Source organism: Scyliorhinus torazame, chromosome 5 (genome assembly GCF_047496885.1).
Source record: "Scyliorhinus torazame isolate Kashiwa2021f chromosome 5, sScyTor2.1, whole genome shotgun sequence".
Taxonomy (NCBI): domain Eukaryota; kingdom Metazoa; phylum Chordata; class Chondrichthyes; order Carcharhiniformes; family Scyliorhinidae; genus Scyliorhinus; species Scyliorhinus torazame.
The window spans coordinates 113,331,425-113,343,776 of record NC_092711.1 but is presented as its reverse complement, the minus strand read 5'-3'; the positions used below and the strand labels follow the sequence as shown (position 1 = coordinate 113,343,776).

The 12,352-nt window shown below is 43.9% G+C and overlaps 1 protein-coding gene and 1 non-coding gene across 2 annotated transcripts in view; both read left to right on the top strand.

Annotated features, from left to right (window-relative positions):
- Positions 1–12,352, top strand: part of LOC140421366 (uncharacterized) — a 522,678-nt gene that overhangs the window by 65,288 nt on the left and 445,038 nt on the right. The gene's annotated exons all lie outside the window — the stretch shown is intronic.
- trnav-cac (transfer RNA valine (anticodon CAC)) lies at positions 344–416 on the top strand. Its single transcript has one exon. It is a non-coding gene; the product is annotated as a tRNA-Val (tRNA).

The following is a 12,352-nucleotide window of genomic DNA, read 5'->3' as shown; positions in this document are numbered from 1 at the left end:
TGTCAGCATCGCAAACAATTCATAATGTCAGACCTGGAGTAAAGGGCTTGTCCAGGATTTAAACCCACGACCGCTCGCATGGGTATTGATTGAAAATCCTAAACGAGAACCATACCTCGAGACCAAAGAGCACAAATTTAAGACCGAGCTTAAGCAAAATATAACTTATGTTAAGATCGATATTAATTTCTACATCTCATGGTTTTATATGTTCAAACATCTGTTTTTTAAAAAATAAACAGCTGTCGTCTTGTAATAAGTGGCCTGGCCCCTCAGCCTCACCATGCGAATCTGCAGCAACACAGTGAGGGTGCACATTGTACACGTCCGGTTGTCGCCAGCTGTTTCTGTAGTGTAGTGGTTATCACATTCGCCTCACACGCGAAAGGTCCCCGGTTCGAAACCGGGCAGAAACATCTCATACTTCTGGTTTTGTCTGTTGCAGACTATTGCCTCAATCTCGTAACCCGTATGGGCCAGTGGCGCAATGGATAGCGTCTGACTACGGATCAAGAAATTCCAGGTTCGACTCCTGGCTGCCTCGGACTTAAAACGTTTGGCCTGCGCTTTAACTCAGTGGGTGTGACAGCTGGTTCTTGATGCTGAGCAAAGTGAGCAGAACATCTTCAATTCTCGTATCGGCTGTGGTTATTTACGAAATAATCTCAATTTTACTTCCACTTCAAGCAAAACATAACTTATCTTCAAGTCAGGAAAGCTCGATTCCTGATTGTTTTATAAGTTGAGACACCGGTTTTAAAGAAACGGCTGTCTTCCTGTAATAAGTGACATGACCTCTCAGGCGAACCATGAGAAGAGGCGGCAACACAGTGAGGTTGAACATTGCACAAGTCCATTGATTACTGCACCGCCAGCGGTTCCTGTAATGTAGTGGTTAGCACATTCCCCTAACATGCGAAAGGTCCCCGGGTCCATACCGGGTAGAAACATCAAGTGCTTCTCATGTTGTGTGAGGAATGTTTGCACAAAGTACTTTTGTTCCCCGATCTCGAATGTTCGAGGATTTGGAGGTTTAGTCTCTCATGAGCCACTAAAATAAATTCCACATTAAGTCACAAGTACTGAATTTTCGACAGGCAATGAGAAGAAAAGGATCTTCCTATTTTGGATATTCGGAGCTAGTACACCCACAACAGAATTTCATGCATTTACAAATGCAGATGAACATACCTATTCACCATCTCAAACATGTCTAAATGAACAACAAATGCAACTTACTGCGGATGCTTCATTCTGAAACAAAAACAGAAAATACTGGACAATCTCAGCAGGTCTGACAGCCTCTGTGGAGCGAGATGGCAGCTGTCGTTCCGGGTCTGGGTGTCTAGAATACAAGTCTAGGGATGTACATCTGAGGCTATATAAGGCTCTGGTCAGACCACACTTGGAGCATTCTGATCAGTTCTGGGCCCCGTATCTGAGGCATGATGTGTTGGCCTTGGAAAGGGTCCAGAGGAGTTTCACAAGAATGATCTCTGGATTGAAGAGCTTATGGTATGAGGAACGATTCAGGACTCTGGGTCTCTACTCGTTGGAGTTTAGAACAATGAGGAGGATCTTCTTGAAACGTCCAGGACACTGCAAGGCATGGATTGAGTGGACCTGGAGAGGATGTTTCCACTTGTAGGAAAAACTAGAAGCAGAAGACACAATCTCAGAATAAAGGGACGATCCTTTAAAACAGAGATGAGGAGGAATTTCTTCATCCAGAGGGTGGTGAATCTGTGGAACTCTTTGCCGCAGAAGGCTGTGGAGGTCTATTTCACTGAGTGACTTTAAGACAGAGATAGATAGGTTTTTGATCAATAAGGGGATCAGCGGTTATGGGGAGAACGCAGGAGAATGGGGATGAGAAAGATATCAGCCATGATTGAATGGCGGAGCAGACTCGATGGGTCGTGTAGGCTCATTCTGCTCCTATGTCTTATGGTCATTATCTGGTTCCTGCAGCGTGACAGGCGGTGCAATGCGCCACCTGGTGGTCCGTTTGAATGAATTTCCTTCTAAATGATATCACAGAAGCCAATAAAGGTCCGAGTTGTCCCAGAGCCTTTCTCAATGTGTTGACCTTGGCACACAGGAGGAGACAGCGGTGTCAGTGAGCTGCAGCCCATTCAATGTGAAAATGGTGATATTCTTTGGCGTGCCCAGAATGGCAGATAAATAAATGTTAACTTCATTATTTCCCTCGGAGTATGCATGAATACGAAAGTGAGAATCACACTTTGGTTCTGACAAGACAGTTGCACAGAAATGTTCAGAGATTGAATAGATGCAATTTATTCTTCACGAGATCTCCAAAAATCACTCTGATAGATGGATAGATAGATAGACAGATAGATAGGTAGAGAGATGGATATATATATATATATGTATAGATATATAGATAGACAGATAGATAAATAGATTCATATATATATAGATAGATAGAGAGAGAGATGGATAGATAGATAGATAGATAGATAGGTAGGTAGGTATGTAGATATAGACGGAGAGACGGAATTGATATTAAAGCGGATAACCTTTTGCTTCTTTTCAAGATTTCCTTCTTTCGGAGACAGAACAGGTGTTTATTTTTGTGAGACTGACAGGACGAGTGAGAAAACTGGAGATTATAGATAGATTGGGATCGGTAAAGCGAGAGACCAAAGCTAATTCAACAGTAGGTTGGTAAATAGAAGAGAGTTGTATCGACAGTGGAATGGACACACAGTCAAAGCTGTAAAAATAAATGAAACAACCAAATAGCAATATCATACCATTCTGAAAAGCAGAACTCCAAATTCTATGTTAGCCGCACTATTCTATCCGGGGACACAATCTACCGTTAAAGGAAGCCTTTGTCCTTGAAATCCAATAGCACGTCTCCGAGAATGGTTGTCTTACTCTAACCAGCCTCCCTCGTGTTATGGATGCATCGAGAACTTGCTTGTCTGAAAAACATAAATCCATTCCCGAACATTGATTCTACGAACGGGTCCACAATCTGATCGCATGTACAAATTCATGATCACGGTTAATGACAAATACATTCCATGGATGTTCATGTTGCTAAAATGCACAGTTTAATGGCAATGAATATCTCCACGATATTACCACACTGACACAACCTCAGGAAATTTCATTTCAGAAAGCTCAATGTGAAAATTCGAAGGTTCTGTATATCTGTGGCGGTGTTACTCTGTTTACTTATCGATCCAAGTGTTGGTGTCTGTATCTATGTTTGAGTACGTCAGTTTGGGGATCTAGCAGTAGGTTTCCTTGTCTCTGTGTCTATATTTCTGTTGATTCTCTGATATATTCGAGGCTTCGAATATTAGGGGCTGGTTTAGCACAGGGCTAAATCGCTGGCTTTTAAAGCAGACCAAGGCAGGTCAGCAGCACGGTTCAATTCCCGTACCAGCCTCCCCGGACAGGCGCCGGAATGTGGCGACTAAGGGCTTTTCACAGTAATTTCATTTGAACCCTACTTGTGACAATAAGCGATTTTCATTCATTCTGGTGAACACGGGAGGCACATTTATTCACGTATTTTCATCGTTAGCAACTAAGAGTAATATATATCGAAACTCTCCAGAGCACTTCTAGTTTTATGTCAACGCACGTTGGAACATATGTCTGTATGGTTGTCTCTTTATAGTTTTTGTCTTTGAAGTGGCCGTGAGTCTGTTTTCAACGTGCGGCCGTGCTGTACACGGGAGGGCGCTCTCTAAACACTTATGAAAGAGCATGTTTCCCTTCTAGAGGAAGCGACTGTTTTAAGACGTGACAATGGGCGGAGAGAAGAAATCGCATTTAACCTCATAACATCGCTCTGAATGTTTAAACTTCCGAAATTGCAGGACTGGTACAGACAGTGCTCACTGCCTCTGTTTCTCGAGTTCAGATTGGAACCATGAGGGTGAAACTCAGCCTGTCTCTGGTTATTGTCCTGATAACAGGTCGGTTATATTGAACCCCTGTCCTAAATTCCCCAATCCTTATATTTATTTACATTTTATCTTCGGGTACACGTCCTCCGCATGTTGCTTCGTCTAACTCGCTGTATATTTGTTGTTTAATTTCAGGGATGAGTAAGGGAGACACCGTGACCCAGGTAGAACAAGGAGTCGACGCAGAAGAGGGTGAAGATTCAGCCATACCCTGCAGTTACTCGGTATCGAGTTCAGCTACAAGCTATGGCCTGATCTGGTATCGCCAGTATCCACACCGAGCTCCACAGTATCTGCTCAGAGCCGATAGTTATGGGTATAACGAGACGGTTCCCGGCTTTGAACACTTCAGCGGGAAACTCAACCCGACACAAAGCACTTTTCACTTGTCCATGACAGATTTGAAGATGACAGACAGCGCCGTGTATTACTGCGCGCTGAGACCCACAGTGAATGAGGGCCCGGCGGGGCTCATACACAAACTGGAGCAGGTCGACAATCACAGGCGGCACGCTGTCACAGTGCTTAGTACTGCTGCCTCACAGCTCCAGGGTCCCGGATTCCATTGCGGGTGACTGTCTGTGTGGAATATGCTCGTTCTCCCAGTGTCTGCGTGGGTTTCCTCCGGTTTCCTCCCACAGTCCAAAGATGTGCAGGTTAGGTGGATTGGCCATGACAAATTGCCCCTCAGTGGGCAATAGGTAATGTGGGGTTACTGGGTGACTGGATAGGGTGCAAGCGTGGGCTCAAATCACTAAGAAAGACTGAAAAAAAACGGAAAATATTTTCTTTGGTGGACTAGTGAAAGGGAAACGCCAGAGGCAGTTGATCGGATTGTCTCAATGTTAGAGACAAAGAATCGCCTTGAGTTCCTCACACTTGTTGGATGTGAAGTTGGAGGAAACATGTGTGATTGAGAGGAATTCTAAAGTAAATTGTTTTAGAGATAGAATGAAAAGTACCAGCACACCGTGTTTAACACAAAGCTGTTTTATTTGCCATTTTATTCACAATATTAACCCTCAGCATTTGATTGGGATTTATTGACATCGGCAGAAACAGGCCTCAAAGAACATTAAGTGAAATAATTTAGTTTAATTGTTCGGATTAACGGTTGTGAAGGGTTGAGTCTTATTGAAATAAGAGAAAGAAAGAAAGAAAGAAGAATATATACAGCGTCTGTCACGTCCTCAGGACGGTAGCCAATTGGGAATTTTCATGTTGTAATGTAGTATTACACAGAATGGTTTAGCGTCTCAACCAGGAAGGCAGCAACTGTGATAGCTCAGTATTGATTCAGGTTAACAAGAGACACTGGACACAGGAGTATAGACGTGTAATCGCTCAAGTCCGGAAGCTTAAACCAGGACGTTCTGATTCTGAAGAAAGAGACAGGGATCTTCCACTCTCGCTAAAACCAATGGACTTTGAAATGGCTCGCCGCATTTTCCAACCTCACACCCTCCGAGATGGGGCGATAAGATTGGGCACAGTGCGTGCCACACTGAATTACGGACGTGAATTAACCTGAGCAGGCTCTCACGTGTATTTTCTACCGTTTTAATCAAGCAGTGAGTACGCTGCGGGGCCACGTCAGTACCTTCTCCAGCTCCCCTCGGAACTTGGTCTGGGCCACTGCATAGATGAAGGCGTTGTTGCAGGAAATGGCTAGCTGGAGCATGGGGCCTGTCTCCTGAAGGATGTGCTGCGGGTCACTGAAATCCGAGCTGTTAAAATAACCCTTGCCTTTAATCCTCTCGCAGAGGAAATGTGCAACATGGGGTGTCCACAGAAGGAGGAAGCTGAGCGCAATGGCGAAGAGCAGGATAATGGACCTCATTCTGTTGGCCATCTCTGAGTCCCCGTGACTCTCTGCTGGCCGCTACAATATGTCTTACAGTCAGGGCGTTGAGAAGCAGAATATGGAAGAGTGGGAAAAAGGGGTTAAGTTGTGGTCCAGCCAGTCGTTGGCCATCCAGGCGGGCATAGCGAAATAAGTGGACCTGCGGTCACAGAAACAGAACACCCCATCCGGGATGTACAATGCCCGGCAGATAAAATAGAAAGGAGCGTTGGCGATGCAGCTAATGGCACAGATCAATCCTGTAACCAACAATGCAGATTTCTCAGTACAGTATCAGGCTCTGACAACAGATAGCTATAAAACGGTCGATGGTGAAGGCCACGGTCAGCCAGACTGAGCCATCCCGGGTGGCAAAGGCCAGCATGATGCTTACTGCACACGCAGGGATCGTTGTTGGCGAAAGTAGATGCGGCCAACCCGGTTGAGGATGACGGTAGTGATGATAACCAGGAAGTCGCTCACGGCTACCGCCACCAGGTCGTAGTTGATGCACCAGGAGAGTCTGCACCGTCCTCGGTATAAGGTTATCATTGCCAACAAGTTGGCTGTGAGAGATAAAACGGAAAAGATGGCACCGAACGAACTCCAAACACCAACCATTCTCCCTTCCAATCAATTTGCTGAATCCTTCCTGATTAGTTCTTTTGCCATCTCCAGATTACAAATCTTCCAAAATTATTGCTGTTTATTCAATATCCAATCCTGGATTAATCATGTGTCACTACAGGCGCCTTAACAATCAATCCCCACCGCACGCTCTGCTCTCTGGTCACTGAATCCATCCCCATTGCTCGCTTTCCAACGAAATTTCATCCTAAACATTTGTTGCCAGTGCTTTTATTGAGACGACGCTGCGTCCATCCATCAGCCCTGTGCTCACTGATCTACATTGGCCTCCAGTCCGGCAACGTCTGGCTTTTAATAATCTCGACATTCGACGTTTCAAAAGCCTCCAGAGTCTCCCCCGCCCCCGATGTAATATCATAGAACTATCGGAGATCTCAGCATATCTACAGTCTGTCCTCGGAATCGGGAATATTCGCTGATATCTTTCCAACGTTTCCATAATTAATTTCTGAGGCCACATTAATATAACACTGTCCCCTCACTGTCACTGGGTCAAAATGCTGGAACTCCCTCCCGACAGAGCAGGACTTGTAGTTCTTCCAGTAAACAGGCCATCATCACCTTCTCAATGGCAACGAGGGATGCGCAATAAATGATGGCCGAGCCAATGACGCCCACATGCCGGAGATGAATTAGAAAATAAAAATGACTGTTGGGACAACCTACTGTACAGTAATTGTTACATTTTTCCAGAGATTTCACTGTACATTCGTGGAATCACATTTTTATATTTAAATTAATCTCATATAAAGAGTACACTGTAATAAATCATCTTACGATGCTCCAATAGTATCAAAATACGTTATTTTACACCATGATGCTCTATTATCCCCCACAATGCTAAAAGACTAATTTGCATTTCACTGCATTAACATAAAAGCTGATGTTTAATCACATAACCGATTATTATTTACGCAATGCCATATACTGGAATTCATATCCCAGCGATAACAAATCATTTCTATAAGCATGTCGCAAAATAACTTCAATAATATCTTGTACTGCCCCACAATCGAAGTGTAAGTAATACACTTCATTTTACCATAACACGGTGTCATAAATACGTTATCGATACATATAGTTCGTTACGTGGTTGAATTCCCTATCACCCAGACTCAATATCCAGCCCCATCCTAAAAGGGAAGCTATCACATTTCTGAACATTTACAAACAACAATAAGAGTCGTTTTTTGTATCCAGCAGTTACCTGGGACGCTAACAACAGCAAGAATGGGATAGCAAATGGCAAAGAAGAAGCCATTTGCTGGGCATGCATCCTCTTTCAGAAACTAAAAGAAATCCAAGAGCTGTGCACTGCAGCGCTGCATCTCATTTAAAACGTCCCTCGTTTATTCCAAGGGAGAATCTCCAGAGCGACAATTAAGTTCCAGCTTTGTTACGGTTCTGTGAACAAATAGAGTATCTCACCAATTCTTCCATTTGTAACATTGGCAATGTGGATTATTCCAATCTACGTACGGGAGAACAACGAGATGCAAATTATATGGTTTCTCCCTCTCCACAAACTATGCCCTTTCAATCCATAAAATCTAGCCTCTTGCGATGGATTCTGAGCTGAGATCCAACTTCTCGCTACAAAACAAGCCTCAGCTTTTCCCATCTCTGACATGGCCCCAATTAGTTCGTGCTTTTTTCTTGTCATAATTATTCATGCAATTTGGTAATTGGTGTAATGCTCATTAAATATTTCAATATGTTTAAATATTTTAATGGTATAGCTTTCCCCTGACAGGTAAGTAAGTTCATAGAATGTTTTTGTCTGGATTCGAACCTGAAACTTCGGCCTGGTCGACACTCGCGAAGACACTCCAGACTTGAAAACCGGTCGTGCGGTAAACAGCGAGGAGGGAAGCCTTAAATTACAGGACCGATAGACTGGCTGGTCACATGGACAGAACAGTGGCTAAGTGAATAAAACCCTGTAAATATGAGTCTCGCCTCTATTACCAATGCAAACTTTATTCACATTATTGGTGTAGTTTCATATTAAAATCGTACAGAGGAAAAAAGAACAATGTAAGAGGAGACTTCCTGCTTTATTGTTTTTTGAGTGGAGATTGGTCAGCAGATTCGTATCCACATGCTACAAAGCGAAGGATGGTTGATATCTTCACTGATCAACATTTGAACAGAGACACTGAGTTTTTGTGGTTGAGGTGTGAAGGTGCTGGCCTAAGACACTGGACACGGCGAGAGAATAATTTGCAAATACAAATATTCCATTCTGAAATCACTCGGACATCAAGCTCTGTTTCAACTGCTGCCATACCTCACAATCAACATGGAAATAAAAGCTCAATCAGAAGAGTCATCCAGACTCGAAACGTTAGCTCTGTTCTCCCTCCACAGGTGCTGTCAGACATGTTGAGATTTTCCAGCATTTCCCCGTTTATAATGATGGGAAGAACAGATTGTCTATAATCACAAGTGTGAAGCAGTTAGATCCGGGAGACTGTAACGTGCCTATTCGGAGGATGAGGTGCTGTTCCTCCGTTTTGTGCTGGGCTTCAGGGGAACATTGCAGCAGCCCAAGGTCGGACATGTGGACATGAGAGCAGGACAGTGAGTTGAAATAGCAAGCGACAGGAGGGTCTGGCTCCAGCTTGTGGATGGAGCGAAGGTGTTTTGCAAAGCGGTCACCCAGTCGGCATTTAATCTCTTCAATGTAGAGCAGATCGCATTAAGAGCAGCAAATGGAATAGGCCAGATTGAAGCATATCTAATAGTAATATGTACTCAAAAGGACAGACACAAACGATACTGTAGCTGAATTAGAGGAAATACCAAAGACTTAACTGAACCAGCTTTTTGAAATGAAATGAAAATGAAAATCGCGTATTGTCACAAGTAGGCTTCAATGAAATTACTGCGAAAAGTCCCTAGGCGCCACACTCCGGCGCCTGTTCGGGGAGGCTGGTACGGGAAAGAAAAAACGGCCTCCATGATTGAGAAACCGGAAAATCCACTCAGGAGAATGTGGAACTCCAGGCTCAGTGCGGATTTGCTGTCACCCCTCCTTTCTTATACATGAACGGGATTTAGGCTGCAGAATGTTTCACACCAAAACACAGAGGGGTCAAATATAAACAACACATAATTCTCAATTCACTTCCATTTAACTAGATTTGACTTTATTCAAAAGCTGACTGTGATCAAAGTCAACAAAGCACCATGGGATTTGTATTACACACTGAAACGTGACACGTGATAAATAATGTGTCGGGGATCTCAGGCGAGTGCCGACAGACGGAACGGCACTCGTGGGATCTCCAAGAGAATCGGAGGCTCCCAGCTGATTGCCGTTTGGCCAGGTTGGTGCCTAGCACTGCCACCTGGGCACCTTGGCAGTGCCAGCCTGGCACCCTGGCAATGCCACCTGGGTGCCAGTGTGGCAGTGCCAAGGTTCCCATGTTGCAGGTGGCGGCCAAAGGGCCAGCTGCACAGTCCTTGGCTATCCAGGGGCGTCCTATGGTCTGGGAGACCCCCTCCCCGTTCCATTCCACTACTGGTGCACGGTAGTACAGTGGTAGCAAAGCTGCTTCATACCTTCAAGGTCCCCGATTCGATTCCCGGTTTGGGTCACCATCTGTGTGGAGTTTGCACTTTCTCCACGTGTCTGCGTGGGTTTCCTTCGTGTGTTCTTGTTTTTTCCCCACAGTCCAAAAATGTGTAGGTTAGGCTAATTGGCTGTGCTAAATTGCCCTTAGTGCCCAAAACGTTTAGGTGGGGTCACGGGATAGGTTGGAGGTGTGGGCTTAGGTTTTTCCAACGGCTGGTGGAGACTCGAATGGCCACATTCCGCACTGTAAATTCTGTAAATATACTGATGTTAAGCATTAAGTAATTAATTAAAGAAATATTGAGTAAAGTTGGTTGAATTTTTCTGCAGGAAAATAAGAATGATGCATTAATAATCCGTTAGATATTTGCTGATCAAATGCCGAAGTTCAAAATAAATTCTACTACTTCCGGTCTTGTAAGATGAAGCATCTGTTTTAAAGAAACAGACCTCTTTTTGTAAGAAGTGAGATGGTCTCTCAGCCGAGCCATGAGAAGTTGCAGCAAGGCAGTTCAGTTGAGCGTGGCACGGTTCAATTGGCTTCTGCATGGCCAGCTGTTTCTGTAGTGTAGCGGTTATCGCATTCGCTTTACATGCGAAAAGTCTCCGGTTCGAAACCGGATAAAAACATCTCGTGCTTTGAGTTTAGTCTGTCTCTGAATATTACCTCAATCACGTAACTGGTCTTCATTGATGGGAAATAGCAAAAGACCCATGCACTGCTCTGTGCCAGTGGCGCAATGGCGAACGCGTCTGACTACGGGGATTCCATGTTTGACTTCTGGCTGGCTCGGAGTTTAGCATTTTGGCGTCCTGTTTAGCTCAGTGGGTTCTTGATGCAGAGCAAGGTGAACAGGGCATCAACAATTCTCGTGTCGGCTGAGGTTATTCGTGAAAGCCCTGCCTTCTCAATTTAACTTCCACTTCAAGCAAAACATAACTTATCTTAAATTGAATATAAGTTCTATATCTGATGGTTTTATAAGTGGAGACGTCGGTTTTAAAGAAACGGCTGTCTTCTTGTAATAAGTGTCATGGCCTCTCAGCCTAACCCTTCAAAGATGCAGCAAGACTGTGAGGTTCAACATTGCACACGTCCACTGATTGCTGCACTGCCAGCGGTTTCCCTCGTGTAGTGGTTCTCACATTCGCATAATATGCGAATAGTTCAGGTTCGAAACCGGGCAGAAGCATCAAGTTCTTCTCGTTTTCTGTGAGGAATGTTTGCACAAAATACGTTTGTTCCCCCAATCTCGTATGCTGGAGAAATATGAGATTTAGTCTCACATAAGACATTAAAATTCATTCAACAAAGTCAGAAGTACTGAATTTTCAAAACGATAGGAGAAGAAAAAGATTTTCCTATTTTTGCACAGATCGGACATTAGCAGTTTGTTCATCCACTACACAATTTAATGGGTTTACAGATGCAGATGAATATTTTTAATCACCATTTCAAACATGTTTAAATGTACGATAAAATCAACTTATTGCGGATACTTCAATCGGAAACAAAAACAAAAAATACTGGACAATCTCAGCAGGACTGACAGCCTCTGTGGAGCGAGATGGCAGCTGTCGTTCCGGGTCTGGGTGACTCTTTGTCAAGGCTGGAGAACTGGAAATTTGGTCAGATTTAGACTAACAGGGGTGGGGTGGCGTGAAGCACTCAGGGGGCTGTGGAAATCCAGGTTCAGTGCGGATTTTCTGCCAGCGCTCTTATACATGAACGATAGGCTGCAGAGGTTTTGATGTAAATTTCCACTTCAAACAAGACGTAACTTATCTTAAGTTCTATATCCTATGGTTTTATAAGTTGAGACATGGGTTTTTAAGAAACAACAGTCTTCTTGCAATAAGTAACATGGCCTCTCAGACGAACCATGAGAAGCTGCAGCAACACAGTGAGGTTGTACATTGCACACGTCCACTGCTTGCATAATTACCAACGGTTTCTGTAGCGTAGTGTTCATCACATTCGCCTAACACGCGGAAAGTCTCCGGTTCGAAACCGGACAGAAACATTAAGTTCTTCTCATTTTGTGTGAGGAATGTTTGCACAAAACACGTTTGTTCTCCGACCTCGCATGTTCAAGGAATATGAGATTTCGTCTCACATAAGACCTTAAAATTCATTAAACAAAGTCAGAAGTACTGAATTTTCAAGACGCAAGGAGAAGAAAAACATTTCCGTTTTTGGCACAGTTTTAGCAGTGTGTTCATCCACGACAGAATTTAATGGATTTACAAATGCAGATGAACATATTTAATCACCATTCAAACATGTCTAAATGTACGATAAATGCAACTTACTTCGGATGCTTCAAT